The sequence below is a fragment of the Thermobia domestica genome, chromosome 15, assembly GCF_964235325.1.
Source record: "Thermobia domestica chromosome 15, izTheDome1.hap1.1, whole genome shotgun sequence".
In the NCBI taxonomy this organism is placed as follows: Eukaryota; Metazoa; Arthropoda; class Insecta; order Zygentoma; family Lepismatidae; genus Thermobia; species Thermobia domestica.
Window position 1 is genome coordinate 102,472,282 of NC_137468.1, and position 23,297 is coordinate 102,495,578.

Here is a 23,297-nt window from a genome sequence, read left to right on the forward strand (position 1 = left end):
CCCAAATCATACATTTTAACGTAACAGCATTAATATTTCAGATATTATAAATGCTGTAAATTTTGGTTTGCTTCTACATAATTAGTATTTGAAATTAGTAGAAAGGAGGTCATAAGAAACAATATGATGTTTGTGACGTATCTAGAAGGATTGTCAAAATAATCAATGTTTTAAATGTGGTCGTTTTCGTGACGTGAATTATAGAACTTTTTTTTAAGTAATCTTGAGAAATTCGTCATTATATATACACACTTAGAATGTACTTAGATTCCGAACTGACAGTAAAAGAGAAACATTGCATTTGACCATGACACACTAGCGAGTTCAAGTTGGGTTTTTTCGGTTAGGATGTTAAGAAAATATATGTATAGTTTCGTAATTTATTGATTCTATTTTGGTGTATTAAAAAATTTCCAATATATATATTAATAATCAGATTGTAAATAGTTGCGTGTATTACTTCCAAGTTCTGAGCTAGCGATCACCAGTAGTTAATGAAAGTGATCTGTTTAAAAGTACTAAGTTAAATAACACGTAATAATCTTTGTGAAACGTACGTTCTATTGTTAATGTCTAGCAGTCTATGGCAATAGGATAGATTGCCGAAATCATATATAAGCGAAGTCATGATTCAGTTACAATTATCAACACATGAGTGAAGGTTAGTGGTTGTTAATCAGCGTTCAGTTGCTTTCCTCTTAAGATAAATTATTTTACTGTTTCGTCTAGGTTTGTTTTATCGAAATGTTGTTCTATTGCACCTTGAATACTGTCAAGTACAAGATCGTTCAGTAATATCTAGCCTTTTACCCCCTTGTTCGATCCCAGCTCGCGCCAAGTTAACTTTGTGGTGGACAGACACTGTGGGCGTGGGTTTTCTCGGGGTTCTCCCGTTTCCTTCCACTTTCTTCATTCCACCATTCAATTCACTTCTCATCCTCACCGACTCCTTTAACTTGCCGGCATAACTGTGGGACGTAAAACTTAAACATTTCATTTTCCTTTTTACCCTCCCCCCATTATAATAATTCCGTTGTCATGGTGAAATGCAAATATTCTTACATATTCCTTCTTCAGATCTTTGCTGCAGATTATTTTCGTACTTTTTCGAGTTGCATTGTCATGTTAAAAAAGATTGGCAAGGCGTTTTTTAAAGACTGTTGTCTTTAACTCATTTAATAGATGTTTTTATACATGGGCTTACAAACAAGAGCGCAGAGGTACACTCATGTCCAAAATTATTGTCGCATGTCTATAAATATGTTGTAGAATTATAATTAAATAACAAATTCGCCCGCTATTCCTTACATGTGTATAATCGGCAAAGACTTGTATGTGGCAAAATTCATGTTAAAAGAGCAGTAAATAAGAACGATAAAACTTTCTAGTCCATTTAGCAACATTTTGTTTTACTCATTCTAATTTTCGTATTTATAGTTCTTTTCCTACGAAATTTACCACAAATATACATTTCCCGATTATAAACGTAGTATCAACATAAAAGTAGCCTGCAAAATCATTATAAAATTATATTCCTACAAGAAGACAATTATAGATATGCGACAATCATTTTGGACATGAGTGTACATAAACATTTCATTTTCTCGTGCAACTCTATTTATAATGAGGATATAGATATTAAAACTGAGAAACATGTGGAACATGGCAGCATATTCATAAAAGGGCAAAGCGATGTTTTGTGGTTTCAAGGTATCAACCGTTGATCAGAGCAAGAATCCTGTTGCCCAGTGTAATTTTGACATGCATAAATTTCTTGTTCTAACATTTACTTAAATACCGTAATTGTAACAGCGTCTGTAAGAGTTCTCTTGTACAGTTTCGACCACTTATTATGTAGCGTTGTTCACTGGGTTAAGTGGAACTTCCTGGGAGAGCTGGGTTTGATACCGGTGGGAACTCATGTAATTCGGATCCTAGGTTAATATAGGCCAACGTCTCATAGCCTTAGAGCTGAACTGGAACACAATCATAGTCATACGTCTTGCGAATAAAATCAGAAAAATAAACACACTGCTGAACAAGACTGCACTTATTTAATATAAAAACACATTTACACGTGACGTTTCGATCATCTAGCCAAGATCCTCATCTGAGTGTACGTCTGATGAGGATCTTGGCTAGAAGATCGAAACGTCACGTAAATGTTTTATATTAAATAAGTGCAGTCTTGTTCAGCAGTATGTTTATTTCTCTGAACTGAAAATTAAATTTCCAAATCAAATCAAGCAGATCAAGTCATTCACACGGAGATGGAATCGCTTTATAAATTCATTTTCTACTTCTGGTGCAGTGCAAGGGTCCTAAAATTGGAAAAAAAAAAAAAAAAAAGAAAAAGAAAAAAAATCTGTTTATTTACATGTACTTTCATTTCCGGTGATTTCCCTACAGATTTCTCTTTCAGATTTAAGTATTCTGTATATAGTAATGATATGTGAGACTTGTAGACTTAACAATGTTGAGTGTCTTTTAGCCATTGCTGCTCATTTTCTTGATGTACTTCATACATTTAACTTTGAACATCCGTGCATTATATAAGAATATTTTAGATAATTCAGAATTCACACACGTGTTAACAGTGAATGTGTGTGAAATTTGAGTTTCAGTATATTATGGTGGTTGCACACTCAATAATACCTTAAATCACTAATATAAAGTTTGCGCAGTTATTTAAATGTATAGTGCATCAAAATGTCGCTTCACAGTGGATGTAAGTACATGTTATTGTGCGAAAAGAATTGAAACTTTTCTCCGTGAGTATGTATATGTTGTGTTACGCAGATGTCTGACACAGACAGGGACGAAGCTAGAGATGTATACTGCAGCTCAGTACAGATGTATATTGCACAATAAGGACTGCTCGTGTTGCATTGTAGCCAGTTGTGCTTAAAAATCGGTCAGAGTTCTGTTGAATATCGAGTAATACAGAGGATTGTTACAATGTTAACAATGAACTAATAACTGTTTTTTGGTTGGACACGTGTTTCGTGCGGGTGACGAGTATAGTGAACATGTAAAACACTATTCATTAAAAACTGGTTAACAGTGTTCGTTGAACAGTATCACGATCGAACTAAAACTATTAAAAATACTGATTGATGCTATCACATATAAGGTAGGTACAACTTATCGATCACCAATGTTTCTTCGAGTGTTCGCAAAAATGTGTGGGAAAATTAACGTTTGCCTTCAACCATTTTCAGCATTTACTGTAGTTTAGTGTTTCTATGTATCTCTTTGCCATAATTAACTACGGAGAGGCTTTATGAACTCTTACTGCGGAAGTGGAAACCGTATTCGTAAAGTGATTCGATCTTCATGTAAATGACTTCACCGAGTGAATAAGACTACAGAATAGGAAGTCGAAACTGTACAGAAAAACTTGTACAGACGCAGTCAACAAAATAATTGTTCCAATTTCTCTTCAATAATTGCCATGATCGCATTCATATTTGTGTGTGTACGACGTATTTCCACGACGTTATACCAGAAAAACTATACAACTACTTAATGCGTCCAACTGTATTTTAATTGTGCTAAACTGTTTCAATACAATTATCGCCTTCAGTAGCTCTAGCAAACTCTCACCCAAAATATCACTTTATTATTCAGAATATTATTTATGCACTTTTTCTTGTGCCCAGTTTAAATTCTTAAGATAAATCCCTTATACTCAAAACAGCTCATCAATTGAAGGATGTACTACTGCGAACACTTTGCACTAAAACTTTTGTAACGACATATTGTTGGTGGGATCATATAACGACGTATCTCAGTTTTGTTAACTTTTTAGTAGAGAAGAAAATAGATTTTTCGGTCTGTTTCTTAACAACCATAAACAATGATTTCATTGTTATTTGAAATTGAGATTCGTATAGGGACTGCATAAAAATACTCGTAAGTTAATTTCGTGAAAGAAAGTGAAGTACGTCGTTATGTCAGCTTACCGATGATATGTTAGTGGGGCACGGTGATCCAGTGGCAAAGCGCTTAGCTCTGTTGCAAGGGGTTCCTGCTTCGGTCATAGACAATGAGGTTTGTGATGGGCAACATTGTACCCATGAGTTTTCTCAGAGTTCTCCCCTTTCCTTCCACATTTTCATTCTGCCAATTCTTTTATAATCATTCACTTGTATTCAGTCTGCTTTAGTATACAGGGTATAACCGTGGGTCGTAACCTAGAAATTCCGTTTAACTAAAAAAATTTTCTTGTGTTAATGTAGAATTAGTTCTGTAGGAATGTGCTAACTATTGGAGAGCACTTGTATAGCTTTTACTATATACGTTTTCTTATTTATTTATTTATTTATTTGTGTGTATGGTGTAGTAGTAGTAGTAGTAACAACTACTACTACTACTTACGGTGTGTGAAAAGGGAATTAAAAGTACTAAATTGAATTAATTTTCAAAGATCATCGTTAAGTACTTTAAGGTTTGCGGTGTGTTCGAAAGAAAATAAATTACTACATTGAATGCAAATGCTTAGCAGCATAAGGTTGTTTCAAGATACCTATCTCAAGCATAAAGCGGATCCCTACATTACATTCAGTAAATCCATAACCATATGTAGTTGTTGCTTAACAGGATTTTCAATTAACGTATATCTCTGAAATTAGTTATTATTTTTTTTTTTCCTCGCAGTTTCGTGCTTAAAATTTATGGGGTTGTTTTGTTTTCGTGTTATATGATTTGTCAGTTTTTCTTGACTGAACACTATCACAAGCTTCTATTCTAACTTTATTTTGTTCCTCGCTTACTGCTGAACATACAGTGGTCGTGTAACCCACTGGAACGGCATTAGTCGCGTGGAGGACAATAGTCCTCCATTTAAAATTTAATTTTTAAATGAAATATTAATATGATCTATTAAGATAATTAAAAAAATAATAAATTGTAATAACAGAATTTACTGAAATGGTGAAAAAACAAACCGTCTGGAGGATTACTCCAGTGTTAAGCCTTGAACGTTTACAGATCCAGTGGACCCGACCACTAAAGAAGATTAAAGGGGATATGTACAGTATCTGATTTGATTTTTAATGTAGTTTCATAGTAAATTCTGTAACTATAACCAGTACAGTAGGACGTCGATAATCCGAACGCAGTCCATAGAAGCTTTTTACATTTTGTCTTAACGCTAGCGATAAACAAACAGTAGGTTTGTCCGCGTTATGTGAAGTCAGTGTTTTTACGAAAGCTCATTCATATGTAATTGTCATGCTTATTTTTATTTTCCCTTAGGTCTATACAAGTTAAGTTTTAAGTGTGAGTTACAAGAACAGTGTAATTTAGTGCACGAGCAGGTTCTTCAGAAACATTAATTGTAAGTAGCCTTATGTACGGTATTATAATTACTGTATATACTGTATAACCACTGTATCGATAAAAGAGCATACCGTACAATATACCTGTATTTAAGCCTAAATAGCATTTTCTTGGTCATTTTCGAAAATCCGAACTACCTGTGGTCCCAATTAGTTCGAATTTTCGACTTCCAAATGTATGTAGTTTTTTTAAATGTCTTTGTTTTAAAAAGCTGGGAGTCATCTTACATTCAGAAATATACAGTAATTGGAGAGTAAGTTGAAAAAAACCTTCTTTACAAGTGATTTTCAGTGGTTAACAGATATCGAAAAAAGTTAGTTCTACATTGACATGTCGTCACAAAAGATTTAGTGCAAAGTATTTTTAGTAATAGATGGTTCAAACAAAGAGTTTTCAAACGCAAGGAATTTACATTAACAAGACTTCAGACCTAATTGTTATAAATTGGGCACGTGAAGAAAGTACAAAATGACGTCTCATAAGGTAAGAAGGAAAAAAAAAAAAAAAACTCAGAATTGCTGAGAAAAGTGACAGTTTGCTGAAATAGTTTACTACAAATAAAGTACACTTGGACGCAGTAAGTTTTTTTTTTTTTTACAAGCCTACTGAGAAGGTAATTGAGTTGAAAGATATCAAACTCCAGCCAAGAATGACAAATATGCTGACCACGCACTATCCAAGCCAGAACGATATGCTGACCAAAGCTCTCCGTGGATTGGAACTCCAGAAAGTTTTAACCTTTTCTTTTGCAGAACAGTTATAGGAGTGGTTTGACTATGCGTTACTGAGAGTGAATGTAATGTATACAGACATATTTATGATGGAATGATGTCATTTTTCATGTAATAGATGTACAGTCTTGTTCAGAAATGTTGGCTATCATCTTGTTTTAAAAAACCATATTCTGTCATTCGCACATGGGACATTCTAAATCATCAGCTCTAGATAAAGATCTCAATTAGCCAAAGATAATCAACATTTGTTTTTAATTCGAACTGGTGGTTAGAGTATTAAGGTTTCCAAAGAGAAGTAGATGGCCAGGTTTCTATGAACAAGACAGTACATATAATGAAACCTGACAGATGAGACATCTAGTCACATAGAATTGGATACTCTTTATACAATTTATTTTTTACCATTTACTTCGTAATGACAAGAAATAAGTATATAAGACTCAGGAATGAACGGTCTTACAGTGTACCACGAAGTAGTTGAACTTCAGGAACAGTTTCATTGTGCACTGACTCCTTTGTCGATCATCTGTAAATGTTGCTAAACCGGAAGCACACGTGAAGATTCCCGGCCTTTCAATTCAATCCTTTTGAGAGAAAAAGTTACACAGTTTGGTTTTTTACTCTTTTGTTATCCTTCCCGTAAGTAAGAATTTGAGTGAACTTTTACTCACAGGAAGGACAACGAATTGATACAGTGATTAATAGTGCATCGTACTTTTTCCAGGAACCTTAGTTTGTTACAATTTTGAGCAGCTGGTGGGGCCACTCGGTCGAAAAAGTGTTAACAGCTTGTTTCAGGCCGGCCATCTTGAGTGAGATTTTTCCTGGGTTTCCCTTACACCAGGCAAACGCCTTAATGGTACTTAATACAATGGTCTCAGGCCGATTCCTTCCATTAATCGGATAGTGTGCTCGCCGAGGAACGTCATCCCTCGTATACGTGACGGGCTAAATGACCTTAGGTGCTGACAGATCAGAAATCTAATCCTAATCCCGCTTTCGGTGCACATGGTCGTAGGTTCGTTTCCGGGTGGGAAATCATTAAGAACTTGAATGCGTTACGGTGTTTTGGATTCCACTAACTTCTATGTAGGTTCGGTTTTTAAAAGGGACGCTAAACATCAACAAATCATCAAATTGTGAGAAGTGAAGTTGCTCATTTTGTTCTTTCAGAAAGGTTCCACTGGGATTCAACAACTTTCACTAATATCCTCAGTTTGTCATCGACGAAGGTGTCAGAACACACTGAAACTGATTGACGTTAAACTGCTTCGTGATACGAGGTAAAACAGTTCGTTTTTAAGTCATTCAGTATGTATTCTATAGTATCCACCATCAACTATACAAAAGGCCTTGTCGCTGGTCTAGTAGTTAGTGCGTGCGTCCTTGGTACATGTGGACGCTGCTTCGTTTCCTGGCGAGAGAACTCAATTTAATTCTACAATCATTCACTTCCACTAATTATTCGTCACTTTAGCCTAATATGCATAATCATGAGACATTAAAAAAGCTAGAAAGAAGAAACAATTGTACATATTAAAAAGTTTTTGTATGATAAATATGCTCTCTTAAGACATAACTAAAATCATTCTATCCTCTTCAAAGAAAAAAAAGTAGGCGTTATTTACTTTTTTCAGGCAGTTATCAGATAACATTTGTGTCTCAAATTTTTGTGCAGTTATTTTTAAGCATCGTGTATTACGAATTCGCTTTTTCTGCCTGTATTATTATTATTATTGACAGTAGCGTAGGATGTGTATTTGGGGGGGGGGGGGCAAGTGCTGTTATAGGTACACATAGAAAAATTACGAACATAAAAATATATTTAAAAAATTACATACATCAAAGTACCAAAGTATATTGTCGGACCTCTTTGGGGAGGGGGGCTTCCCCCTCCTTCCCTACGCCACTGATTATTGGGTATTATTTAGTTTCATTCCCAAATCACTTGTTAGTGACTCTGGATCACTTAGTATTGATTACGATTTATTTGTAATTGTGATGGCATAAAAACTACCGTGCATAAAACACGAACGAACGTGCTAGGTGGCCACTAAAAAGCACGAATGCTATCCAACTGAGTGAGGGCAGGAGGACAAGGAGCCAAGCGATAGCAACGGGGTACAATCGTAGGGAGCAGGCACGTCAGTGGTGGTGGGTATGCGCATAAATGAGTTCGTTTACAACGGCTCACTGTAAGTCATAGTACCAGTTGTGGAGTCGTCGATGGCTTTAGGGAAGATACGAAATGCCATTCTTCTTATTATTGTTCTCTTTTCGCAATAGATAGCTATAGAATGATTATCTCGGCTGAGTTCGATAATGGAGTCAATTCGGTAACAGGCAATAGTGACTTACGTTTGTCCGTTACTCTACACGGTAACTCTTGAACGAAAGCCAATTTTTGAAAGGTGTTTTTTTTTTTTTTTGTTTGTTTTTTTTTACAGTAGACAGCTAAAGGGATATCACAGCCGAGGTCGGTAATGAAGTGAATACATTAACATCTTCACGAATAATGACAACTTAAACGTCAACTACCCATATCATATTTTCTACTAACGAATCAAAGTAATGAGCAATAAGCTGTACGTTACCAAATAAGTTTTTATTGTTTCACAGTTTTAAGTGAATTAGTGCATGTACCAGTTTATAATCATTTGCGAGGATTTTGTTGAAGTGTAAACGAGTGTTGGGAAATTCAAAGCCCGTTGAAGAACAACATATGTAGACAGGCAATTTGGTTCTTAATTTAAAGGCGATGTGGACTTGAAAACGCAACCAGGAATTATTATTACAAGTGTCAAAATTGTCCCAAGGCACGAACAAAAATACGCAAGGTATGTTCGTAATTTACTTTTATTATTATTACAAGACATAGTAGTATTCTCCAGAATTGGTTCTTTCCTGAACTGCGGAATGGACTAGAGATGTAATTTTACTGTTAACTGTTTTCTTCGGGAAGTTGTGGAAATGGTTCGATGAAATTTTTGTCTGCCATTGTATTGGTTGCTGCAGCCAGAGCGATATGACTTTGCTGTCGTTACCGATATTACTTGGTGAGATTTCTTTACATGGGTGTGTGAAGATGCTCTGTGTTCCAATATTACCGAGGAGCGTATCTGATTTAAAATGCATACCTGTTGCATCAATTATATCGAAAATTGACCAATGTGTAGGAAGAATTTGATTCTTGGTTGTGTGCCTTTGTTAATATGCGTGGTAAAATTTTATGTTACTCCTATCTCATATATGGTTCACTACTATTTCGGGCCAGAAGTAGGATAAATTTCTTGTACACAAATATTAATGAAAGAGGAAACACACACTAGATCCTCTGTAGATATGAATTCTGTAACTTACAAAGAGTGAAAAAGTGACTGACTGGACCGCGATTCGAACTCGGGACCGCCGGCATACCGTGCCGATACGTTAACCACTACGCATCAGCACGGTATGCCGGAGGTCCCGGGTTCGAGTCCCGGTCCAGTCATTTACTTTTTCACTTTGTAAGTTACTCGTACACAAATTTAACTCAGATATTCTGTTGTATTCCAGTATTTACATTGTTATTGACTAAAGCTTTAAAATGGTTAGCATTTTTGCGAAATATCAAGTGTGTTTCTTCCAGTATTTTAGATTAGCAAAACTAATTTTCTCTTATTTTATTGAGAACTTAAAAAAAAAAAAAAAAAAGTTATAGGCTTGAGCGGCGTTTGTCAGCGTTGTTGTACAATTGTGTGAAAAAAAGAGGTCAAACTTGGAGAATTTATTTGTTTTCACGAAAATAAGGTTAAACATGTTATCAAATTATGAAAAACTTAAAAACATTTTTAGCGTATTATGAATATCCTCATTTTGATAAAATAGAAGGAAAAAAATGAACATAGTTTAAACCCCGCCGATATTCTTTTCGTAATATTCATAAGATCATTAAAATCATGTACTGAGATATAATAAAAGGAAACAACCTAATGGTTCACAGTACGAAAACCTTTTGTTAACTCAATATAACATTTTCATCTGTTGAGGTACAGACATCTTCAGTGGAATACTATGTTTCTACATTGACATCATTAGGTTATTTCTTTATATTGTATTGATCTCTACGCATTATAAATAATAATATATTGAGACTTTCCATAATCAGTCAATAGTCTTGATAGCATAGAGAAGGACCAAGAAGAAGGCAAATCGAAAAAAGTCATTTTTGTTTCTTTCAATTACTAATTCAAAGCACTGCCCATGAGTGTATGTAGAGTTCCTGTAAAGGAAACTAAGAGTCCAGCTATACTGCTTTTTGAATGACTGCAAAGTGTTCAACGAAAAAGTAATATTTTAGCGTATATATTTTATTCATGTTACACATAAAATCGTCTATCGATATACATGAGATTTTGACACAAATGCATATATTCCAGGCTTACACATGTATAGCAAAATACATTAAATCACAGTAATTAATGTCATCAGTTTCATTATTGCAACGACAAAAATAGTTCTTCCATATTAACATACTGTCGCAGAAATCATGTCCAGTCATACGAAAATTGTCCATATAAGATAGTAATTTCCAGCTAATATGACGTCTCGGTATACTACTTCTGTCTTGGAGAATGAGCAAGGAGAACATTGTGAGCAAAGTACCAAATAGTCATTGGCATTGTGCGAATAGTCAGGCTTCAACGATGGGATATCTGCAGAATGATTGACTCCTTCATCGGTGTTCTTGCTTCCGCCACCAGTGTGCCTCGAGAAGTCGATAACTTTCTGCTCCATGTATTTGTCTTCTGTGCTACTGAGAATGGAAGAAGGGAAATGTGACGGTATTGGACATCCAGTTGAAAATTATTAGCATATAAAGCAGCAAAGAAAACTAGAAACAGTATGTACAGAGTGGCCCAAAAACTGCCTACCAAGATTAAATTTGTCTTGTACAGGGTTAGCGAATTCATAAACAAAATGTATATGTATTTGAATTTTAAAAACTTATTTGATATGTTTACTATTTACCTCAGTGATTTTAAGCAATCGAATGCAAAATTGGACACCACCTTCATGAGACGCGGAGATTAAAATGTCAGTCTCCATACGTCGTCTCGGCTTTTAGTTCGTCCACGGTTCATGTGCTAGACAGTCCTTCAAGTTACCCCATAAAAAGAAAAGGGAAACAGATTATGATCTGCCTTGAAAATGCGTTCCACAGTGTTCAGTGTAATCCCTAACGCCTAAGATGCATGCCTCGTGGACTTCGTTGGGCTTCTTGCACATGATTTAACGGACTTTCTCAATGTTCTCTTGGTATTTCGATGAGGACGGCCTTCCGCCGTGCAGGTGATTATCCAGAATGGAACCTGTCGTCCTGAATTTGTTCACTCAGTTATTGTGTCTATCTCGATCAACTTTGACTCTAAACTTCACTTGGAATTCTCATCACTCGCTCCGGAATGTCGACCACTCAAATGCACTCTTCGATTATTAATATTTGCTAAGCAGTGGTGTAGACGTTTATTTCTGCAGTCTTGCAAACCGGAAAACGCGGTTAATAAAATGTCAATGTCATGAACATATCACACAGATCTAATATCTTTGCTTTTAGTATTAGCTGAGATATTGTCATCTAATCTTGGGAGCCGGTTTTTGGGCCACACTGTAATAAACCTGTAGAAACTAATGCAGTTAATGATACTTCCCCCCCCCCCCCCGATTTTTGATAATTAGCAAATGAAGTTTCTGTGTGAAAAGGAAGTCCTCATCCTTTTGTGTGATGTTATAACAATGTTCTATAAACATGGAGTATCAGTTGGATAGTTAGTTCATTTGCAATTCAACGTTTCTGTTCAGCACCGAAGCTGTATGAGATTTGGACCTACAGCTCCGAAATAAATGTACTTCCAGCAAGAATTGAACATAGGTCTTCTGCCTCGATGGTTCGTATGTTAACCATGTAGCCACGAAGAAGCTCAGAAGGATTTAATTCTGGTCTTACCGATATGAACAAAAACTACTTACAATGTATTAATAAAAAGTTTCGTCTGAAATGAATTAAGAATATCTGAAAATTTAGAGAATTCTACTTTGATTTATTTCCAAAGAACAAGTAAAACTATTGTTCAATATATTTCGGACATAACTCCTTGTCGTCGTCAGCATCGAAACAAAGAGGATTAAAAACACCTTAAGTACAGTAAGTTAAGGTGAGTTAAACAGAAGCACAAAGAAGTAAAAATTAAAAAAAAAAAAAAAAAAAGTAAGTTGAACCATTCCTTTGTACCCTTGGGGGGAGGGGAGGCGGATACAGTAGCTCACTGGTAGGGAGTTTAACTCTGATGCATGGAGTTCATGGTTCAATCCCAGGTCAAGTAAGTTTGTGGTGAACCATACAGTGTGCATGGGTTTCCTCGGGTATTTACGTTTCCTCCCACTTCCGCATTCCACGATTTTTCCATCATCCACTTCATTAATCACTGTCTTCCTTAGCTTGAAGGGCATAATTGTGGGACGTTAAACTAAAAGATTTCAATTCATTTTCCTTTGTGCCTCTGTTCAACACACTGTAAAGTGATTTTTACTATTTTCCTTCGTTCTGGTAATCATAAAGTCGTGTTCGAAATATGTGAAAATTTATCTTTCTTGTGGAAAGCAGTTAGGGCAAGAGTCGATCCACTCTTTTTCTAATTTGGCCTTCATGTATCTGACTCCTTCCTGATCAGATATGTATCCACTTTATGTGTCATCATACTCTCACGTTATTACACAAAGATAGATATTTGTAGTTAGCAGTGATATTAGGAAATGGTCAAGATAGATCATAAGATTGTATCTAGAAGGATTAAATACATTTTTGGATATTACTTTAACATCCAGTCCTTGAATAACATAATGCAACGTGTAATACGATAGGTTCACTTTTATCCTTTGGTTTGGATATATTCGGGACCAAGATCACCACATGTTATGGGTTAAGGGTATGACGGATGCCACCGAACACCATCCAATGCGAGGGTGTAAATCGCTTACCAACCATGAAGTAAGAAATCAATTTAACCAAATTAACCTTGAGATTGGAGGAGCAGCTGCAGGAGCATTAGGATGCATAGCGCAAGTACTTACATCTTTTATGTTAACAGCTTATTTTCTTTTACTTTCGAGCGACAATAGGAGAGAAAGTATGGTGATATGATTTAAAAAATAAATAAAAAACGAATTCGAGATTTTAACGGATTTACACGTTTCATGACCTCTACATATCGAAAAAGTGAATTTTCAATATTCGTCTGTCCCTTCGTTCGTCCCATATAAGCGTGCTCACTCGCTTAGACTATATCATTCAACATACCCGCACCAAATTTTTAAAACTTAAAACTTTTTGTAAGTTACCCATTTTTTTTTTTTTTTTTTTTTTTTTTTCGAATTTTCTTCCTACTTCCGAAAATAAGGGCAGTTTACTGAAGGGTGCAAATAAAATTTTCTCGAAAACAGCTTTAAACGATTTTTATATTTTATATATCAATATTTCATTAACACCTTTATACTGTAATATATCAATTTTCTGGAAAAAAATTACAAGGAGTGGTTTGTTCTTGGTCGTGGGTTCCTCAAAAACGACCCACGCGATTATGTTCACTTTTCATAAATACATATTCTATTAATAATCTGACAATATGACATAATAGTCGGTGGAGTTATTGCAAATATCACCAAAATATTTCACTTCCGGACACCAATATGCCACTTTGTACAGTGGTTGTGTATATATGAAGGAATAATAAATAAATAAATAAAAGACACCATTAGAGGCCACGAACCCGGGTGTGATGATGTCATCAAAATGGCTACCATGTCCAGAGATACAGGTCCGTTTAAATGATCATTTCTCCATTACCAATGATCATGATATCGTGATATTTCAATATATCACTTAAAAGATCTTGAATTAAGCTAAAAAAAAAAAAAAGTTTTTGTAACACGAGTGGTTAAGTTCGAATGGCGAAAATTTGAAAGTAATTTATATACTGGTGAACATTTTAGAAAAACAGTCTCTGTTTTCACAGAATTTTTGCGACATTGGATGATTTTTTTTTTTTTTTTTTTGGTTAATGAGACCCTGCTCATCAAGAATCTGAATGTGAAAATAGCTACGAATATTGCGGTGTCGTAATTATTTTGTAGGTTCCCGTGGTCAAGAAATCCATTTGTGCCTTCCAAATTACAATCTGACCACTGAAAGTGGCTCAAATCACCATGAATGCCAGATAATGATCAAATTCGACGGAAATAGAAGTCCTGAATATTATAGTGTGAGGCATCGTTTTCCATATTTTCAGGGTCAAGGATGTCATTGCTGTCGTTTAAATTCTAATTCTGACACTATAAGTGCTCAAAAACTCAAGCGGGCTCTCATAAAACGACTCAATTTATGAATAAATTTGCAATGAAAAGCAATAATAGCATAGTTTCCTTCTGAGAACAAGCTGAATACATCAATGATAGTGCATATCATTCTCCCGTGACTCCTCTTCCTTTACACGGACGGATTCACTCCCAGCCCGAGTGCATATCATTCTCCCGTGACTCCTCTTCCTTTACACGGACGGATTCACTCCCAGCCCGTAGCTTCAAATCTTCAAGCTAGCACAAAAAAGTTATTCATGGTGGATACAGAATTCCCACCTACATCATTGGCCCTACAGTTTACTTTTGCCGCAAATCGACAGAATGATCCTGTGAATAGGCATGACCAAGTAAGAGAGAGAGAGAGAGAGAGAGAGAAAAAAAACTGTTATTGAGTACCTCTACAAGAAGGATATGATCCCAGAAAATCCATCTTGATATGTGTCAATCGTTAAGCAAACATTCAACTTCTAATGCTACTGCGAGAAATTGAGTTACAGATTGCCATAAGTGTCAGATGTTCATTGATAGCATGCACCTTTAACAATAGTGACCCTAGATCTACCAATAGACCTTCGGTATTGGCATTTCGTATAAGAGGTTACAAAACTCTCTGATGAAGTGCTGAAGAAACAAATCTGTAGCACAGGATAATTCAGGATATGACTAACATCCACCACTTTGAATTCGAGACAAAACAGATTTCAAAGCAGTAGAAAACGCACCTCACCTCCACACCCAAAATACTCATGTGCGATTGTTCAGGGTAAGGCGATGACCAGTGTTCTATGAAACTGTGAGAGCATTGTTATGGTAGACCCTCCAGCAAATGATTTTATGTAACTGGAGATAATAATAAAATGAAATCTTTAAGTTTTATGTCCTACGGTTATGCCGGCTAGGCTAAAGGAGACTGTGATGATGAGAAATGAATGAAATGGTGGAATGAAGAAACGGGAGAACCCCGAGAAAACCCACGCACGGCGTGCTTGGCCACCACAAATGCGTAATTGGAATATACCATTGAGAACTATTAGGACGTTTAAGTGAAAAAAATAAAGTATGAGGTAGTCGTGGAAGGCTATCTAAAAATGCTTTGATACACCAATACAACATAAAGTGCATAGATGTAACAACAAACTGCGAACAAATAAAATCGAGTCTCGCCAAATTTATTACCGTCAAATCTTTTTTCTGTTTCCTAGCTTTAAAATAATAACAATAGTGAACTACGTTCTAATAATGATAAAGGAGTTATTAAAGCTGATGGTGATTTCCTGAGCAGTAGCACTTCGGATTTATTTTCAAGTTTATTAACATCTTATAGTTCGATGTAAAAAGTGATTTTCACCATGCAACTTCTTGTTTTTGTATAGGTTAGAAAGTTGTCAATAATGTAAAACATATACTATAAAACTGTACTACAAGAATAACTGAAAAGTTACAAATTAATAAATAAAATAACTTGATGGGATTCGAACTAGGCTCAAAAGTACTGAATCCCCACAAAAAGAAACAATGCGCATTGCTATCGTAACAACTTCATTTTTCCTCCAGCTGTATAGATCGATAGTGAACATCTTAACAACTCTCCTTGTTTTGTTTTTAACAATTATTGTGGTAGAAAAACGTGTGCATTTTTACCTACAACCAAGTTTTCTGCATTTGCCAAGATACTATTTTGTTCTAAAAGTATCATTATATTAAGTAACAGAAAAGCCGAGTCTCTCGAATAGTGAACTGTGAGCTGTGTTTAGAAGTCTCGTTATTTTTTAATTATGAATTCCCCTCCTATTAGTTCGAATGCAATGTTACCAAAACTGACAATTTTAAGGGACTTAGTAAAGTTTAGGCGTGCAATTATATTTTGGAGCAGTGTACTGGGAAGTGAAATAGTTTTACTTCACTGACTTCTAACTTATTTGCCCTGAAAATATCCAGAAGTGGGAAATCTATTTTTGTTGGTGAGTTCTTTACAGACAATTTTCTCCAAACGACTCTGGTAATATTGTTCGTATTTCATTAATAACTACAATATAGGATAAACAATTTCTTATGAAAATATCCGCAAAGGGTGTCTTTTTTCTTTCTTTTTTTATTTATTTATTTCTTTATTTTTTATTTTTTATTATTTTTTTTTTTTTTGACAGCTTCACCAAATACGACTCATACGATTTTGTTGATATTTTATAAACAAACATTTCATTAATAGTACTAATATATGGCGTAAGTTCTTTCTTACAAAAAAATCCACAAGAGGTAGTTTACTTTTAAGGTTTGAGTTTTCTTCGGGCGAAGTTTTCGCTTTATAATTTTGTTCGTATTTTACAAGAAAATATTTCATTAATAATTGCAGCATAATAAGTTTAGTGCCTTATACCTTTTATTTGCAAGAGATAAATAGCATAAAGGACGCGTAGGGTATGAGTTGCTGGTTTTCGAAACAGTGACGAAGTCCAGAAGTCAGTTTTGTAGTTTTATTTAAAAAGTGGGAAGTATAAAATAAGAAATAAAATTATAAATTATGAACAAGAATTGGAGGAAATATGACTGTTAAGTTTCATTGGAAAACTGTATGATCTAATAATACCATACCTAAGGATCAGCACCTGTAAGAAATAATGGCTGGTAAGAATATTAGTGCAACTAGAACAAGAACATTGAAAAAGGAAATAACACTACAAGTTATTGTGTTCCTAAGCATGATAAAGAAAGTCTATTGCCCATATCAAGTTCCTGATTCGAGTTTTTCAAAACCACATTAGAAAAAAGACTGAATTTACATGTTTTATTGATAAATAGTTGATTATTATTATTATTATTATTATTATTATTATTATTATTATTATTATTAATAATAATAATAATAATAATAATGATAATTACAATTCTTACTAAGTTGAATATTTTAAGTATATGCATTTGATACACGTAGTTCGGCGAGTGCTAAACATAGAAGAAATGACCTAATGACGTAATAGGATGTATATTAATAATAACAGTTTAAAAATTATACCGTATTTACCCGTGTATGCCGCGCACCTTTTCTGTACAAAATCGAAGTCAAAAAACAGGGTGCACGGCATACGCGAGGATATGTAGAATTGACTGAGCCACCAAGCATTTAAAATCACGGGGAGTTTTTATTAACCTAATACTGGAATATTGTGAGTAATTTTACAAGAGTAGAAAAGTTTTAATATAAAATGACAAGTTACAGCTTCTTTCCTCTTTGCATCAACCGGCCTTTCAAGAACCACTTGCGGCGACTGTACACTGAATGGATGACGACTGCAGTACACGAAACTACACCAACTGGCCGAATTAAGAAACCTGCACTTCGTCTTTTGTGCGAATGGATTATTGAAGCATGGAATTCAATTCCAGAGGATCTTGTCGTCCGCAGCTTTAAAAAATGCTGCATTTCCACTGCTAGCAATGGGAGCGAAGACTTCATTCAGTCCGATGGTGATACGTGCTCCAGCTCCTCGGGAGACAACGGCGACAAAGAAAGCTAGGCACGGAAGTGATTTCTGTTAATAATCACAGTCACTGTGTATAACGATTTTAATGATTACAAGTAGGATGAAAAATACATTGTACCTTTTTTTTTTTTTTTTTTTTTTTGAGAAAGTTGATGTGCGTTGCTTACACGAGTTTTTTTTTTTTCAATAATTTTAACGTTCCAGAAATTGGGGGTGCGCGGCTTACACGGGGGCGCGCCATACAGGCGTAAATACGGTACTTTGGCAAGGATCCAAATGCTAAAGCGGAATTCAACGCTACGTTTCAGTGGTAAAATGCCATCTTTTTCAAGGGTTTTCTTTTTAAGTAATTATGCTACTTGTGGAACTACATATTTTTTATCAGTTTAAAACCGGAAGTACTAGTGTATTAAAGAAAATCGTAATGTTTCTTGAATTACTATTAAAATTTCTTGCCAAAAACTTCCTTTTAGATGCTTACGCAACTACAATTGCAAATGTTACCATTAGTAGATAATTAACTGTAAGCACATGTTTTGCTTAGAGCGTTCGTAAAGTTTTTTCTTCTTTCTTTCTTTAATATGAGAACTTGTATTGTATTGTATTGTATTTACAACGTGATCGTACAAGCGAAATTATTAATATTTTATCGTAAGTGCTATAATCTTAATTTTAATTCGTTCGTAGCTTTTAAAAATCAAAATTGAGGCTGCAAATAAATGGCTACGAAACTTGAGGTTTGAGCTCTTGTTTGATATTTAAGATTTTTTAAAAAAAGAACTCGGGAATCATTTGCAATATGTAATAGTAATTTATTTATATACTGTTTATTGTACATGCTATTAACTTAGTCATTACCTGTTGTTATGAAAATATTCGAAAGAATGAAAAATTGTCATTTATCATATCAATTCATTAAAAATATTTTTGCACATGAAGAAATCAGATTCAATGAACTATATCTGTAGTTTTGACAAACAAATAGGATGGAGTTCCAGGAGGCAAAAGCGATACTTTCTTACATCTTTATTTCTGACAACAAATAGAGCACGGACAGGAAGCAAATATAATAACTGGACCTACCTGGAAGTGGAAAATAATATATCAAACAATTCGGTAAGGAAGGAACAAAATTATCTTCCTTTCATCAAGTTAGTAAACTAGAAATGGTCCAAAAAAACAAGGATTCTAACTAACTAACTAACTTAAAAAAAAAAAAAAAAAAAAGTCCAGTTTCAACCAAAATGGGAGACTCGATCACTGGACGACGAATCAGAAAGTATTCGGTATTAGGGGCTTAGAATAATAGCAAAGAGTGTCAAAAAGATAACTTCAAGAAATGGAGATGGTCCTATAAGTTATCACCATGCAAAATTTGTAAGGCAAATGGCACATTGAAGTATCAGTATATATGTTGGCACTCCAAGCTATTATTCGCTACCTTTACCGCTTTTCCTGTATGGATATTGATATTAAAACCGGTAGTATTAGTGTATCACTACTTCTATCACTAAAGAATTAAAGCCGGAGATGGAACCTATTTTTACGGGACTAAATTCATATTAAAAACCACTTCTTATTTATTACCATTTTGCACTATTGTGATCAGTGTTGAAACTGTAAATTGTGGATTTCCACCACTTCCGGTTTACATATAAGGATAAAAGTCCAAATGAAAGTTATTCGTGATAACTCCATCTCCGAGAGACCGTTTCTCGATATCTCTTATCGTTTTTGCTATATGGAAATCAATATTGAAACCAGAAATATTAATAAAATTCTGTTACTCTGATCTTAATAGAGACAGATGCGGGTGGAAATATATTTCCTTAAGACGCTGAACTGATTCCAAAAATGATTTGTAGCTATCTAGTACTTTTTTTTTTTTTTTTTTTTTTTTTGTTCTTGTTGTTTGTTTGTTTGTTACTAAGGGGATCAACGTTGAAACTGGAAATGATTGATTTCTACGATTTCCAGTTTGAGTACAAGGTTAACAGAAGAGATGGTATCTATTTTTGGAAAGCTGAAATGATTCCGAAAATAGCTTCCCAATATTTCGTATTGTTTTTGCTCCAATGAGATAAATATTTAAACGAGAAGTAGTAGTGAGTTTCTACCCCGTTTCGGCTTTAGTAGAGTAATACGGGTGAAGATTGTATCTTTTCTTGAGACACTGAACCGATTTCAATATACCACTTGTCGCTATCTATTACCGTTTTGTTCCTACGGCAATGAAGGTTGGAACCGGAAACAATTGATCTCTATCACTTTTAATATGAACAGTTGGTTTATCGGAGGAGATGAAACAGGGTGTCTATCGGTCACGAAATAATAATAATAATAATAATAATAATAATAAACGGTCATGAAAGTCTCGAAATTTAGCTTTTAGGTGACGATTTTTTTATCTATACAAATATAAACACAGACTGAAAAAACTTTGTTCTATAAAACGTCAAAATTTACAGCCAAAAATGTCTATGGTCGGCTTTAGACGCTACCAACTCGTAAGCAAAGCACGCTTCTATCGCATGCATGAAAAATTCGGCCTAATTCGGATCCAAATTCGCTCTTCAGAATGTTACGAAGTTTTATGGTTTGGCAAAGAAAAGGTCACGAAATTTCATTTTGGAATTTTAATAGACACCTTGTGAAATCAATTCTTAGGACGCTGAATCTATTTAAAAAAAAAATCTCGATATCTTTTCCGTTTTTGGTGTATGAAGGTCGATATTGAAACCATTTGTACCATTTCCAGTTTTAGTAGAGTAATATGGGTAAAGATTAACCGTTTCCAAGAAAACAGTTTGCCAATATTTATTATGACAATCGCCGTTGAAACTCGAAATGATTGATCTCTACCACTCCATGCTTGAAAAGAAGGTGAACCTGTTCCTAAGACGCTGAATCGATTTCAAAAACCTCTTCTCGATATCATTTACCGTGTTTTGCTCTGATATCATCGACAAATGGATGAGCGGACATAGCCTTTATATAAAACTTCCGATACTTATTCATATCATAGTTTTGAAGTATAGTAAAGCTTAGCTTCTGTGTTCTTGGAATTCAACACTGTACATTTGTTATTGAATACAATTCTTATTTCCTATCTTTACTGTCCTACCGATTTCATGTGACAGTTTAATGTATTATCTGATGTATTTATAGCCATAAAATAAATATTGTCATTTATAACAATTAGAGATCCAAATTGCCCATTTTAGATTAATCAACAAACTAAGTATATAACTACTCATTATTTATTCGTTATTGGCATAATCTATACCAGTGGTTCTCGAGCTCCTTCGTCGCTAAGCGGTTAGCGTACGCGCCTTTGGCGTGGGAGACCTGGGTTCGATTCCTGTCGGGAGCTCATGTAGTTCGGATTCTACGTTAATCAGTAGGTCCCGTCTCATATAGTCTCGCTACTCAAGGGGACATTAAACTCAAAATCAACTCAACCAGTGGTTTTCAATCGTTGTGTCGCGACACGCTGGTGTATCACGCAGTTTCTAAAGTGTGTCGCGAAATTTTAGAATTTAAAAATCATGAAGAATTTAATAATAATTAGTTAAAATCGAGACAAACTGTACCAGTTAACACCTCCAGAGCTAGCAATAATGCTCAGTACTATATAGACTCATTATAAAAACTAATTGGTTTCACTGGTATAATAGATATTCTTCTTCTTCTTCTTCTTATTATTATTATTATTATTATTATTATTTATAATACAATTATCAAACATGTGTGTCGCGATGACCTGGACATTTAGTAAAATGTGTCGTCAGGGAAAAAAGGTTGAGAACCATTGATCTATACTGATTTGCATATTTTCATAACTTTAGTAAACTTGTAAAATTTCTTTTTATGTAATACTATAAACTGATGTGATTGCGATTAAATTGGGAATTTTTACCAGCAATCAATCGCACCTGCCATTTAACTATTCACAAGAATCATTTTCTAAGCAGTTTATTTCTTTGTAATGGATTTAAAACATATTTAAAGATGTAAATATCTCCTTAATTAATCAGTATTTCCTTCTACAATACTCCGTTAACAGTAATTGATGCAAGGCCTATTTTATTTATTTATTTTATCATACGAGATAATATTGTATTTCTTGAAAATAGTAGATAATACTTTTCGCGTGTGTGCTGATAAGGCTGAAATCTCGTTTATATCCTATAAGTTAGCGTAATTAAAGTTTTAGTTTCGTTTTGAGTGTAGATTTAATTGAATAATAATGACTTCATTACAGCATACAAAACGTGTCTTCAGCCAGTGTAAGTGCTAATAGAAATAGAAACATTTAATTTGATGATATCCACGTCTTTTTGTGTATTTATTATTATTATTATTATTATTATTATTATTATTATTATTATTATTATTATTATTATTATTATTATTATTATTATTATTATTATTATTATTATTATTAGAATTAAGTTCCTGTTGCACAGATGCTTTCTAAGGCGTAGATCTACTGCTTCATGCGAATCCGAATCGATGTGTACCAACCGAGAATGGAACTTGTGACTCTCGCATCATAAGTGTAGATGCTGAGCACTTAATCGCGCGGGAGCTAATTTTGTTTATTAATTAATACATTCAGCGTACTTTAGGAGTAGTAATAAATATATTGGCAGATGATAATATCGATTATTCTTTATTATAGAATTGTTATACAAAGAACTTGCTTTTGTGTGTGTTCAATTCTTGTAAATTTGGAGTTTTGAATCCTTATATGAGGACTGCTGGAAAAGTTTCTGCAAATTGCTAAGAATGGCGCTAGTGTTTCACTATAATAAAATTCGGAAAAATAGACCTTTATATGTTTAAATTGTATTTGTTTACATGTTTAAACTAGAGATGGCCAAAATTTTCCGGAATTAACCATCCCTAGTTTAAAGCTATTTGTTTATTTTTCACAACAGTTTGAAAAGGTACCTCAAAAACCGCTGTTCAAAATACGTCAGTAGCTGCTTCAGGTGACAAATCGCTCACTACTCATCTTATTTTTCATGTGTATGATCAATAGGAAGTCATTAGGTATTAAATCAGGTGAGTACGAATAATGAGACATTACTTCTCGACATTTTATACTTCCAAAAAATAAACAGATTGGTATGTTGAGTGGGAACTAGCATTATGTTGATGAAGAATGATGCATTGATTTGGGTTTGTTTTACGCAATTCATTAATTATCTTTGGCAAACAATTGTATTCCATTCAGCATTTACAGTCCTTTGACCTTGTAAAGCTGTGGTTGCCACATGACCGGTACAACCGAAGAAACAATCAATTATTTGCTTGGCAGCAGTGCTCGAACGAACAA

At 34.4% G+C, this 23,297-nt stretch overlaps 1 protein-coding gene across 4 annotated transcripts in view; it reads left to right on the forward strand.

Moving 5' to 3' along the window:
* The window catches only part of Mvl (solute carrier family member malvolio), a 207,091-nt gene that overhangs the window by 105,914 nt on the left and 77,880 nt on the right, over window positions 1-23,297 (forward strand). The window lies entirely within an intron of this gene.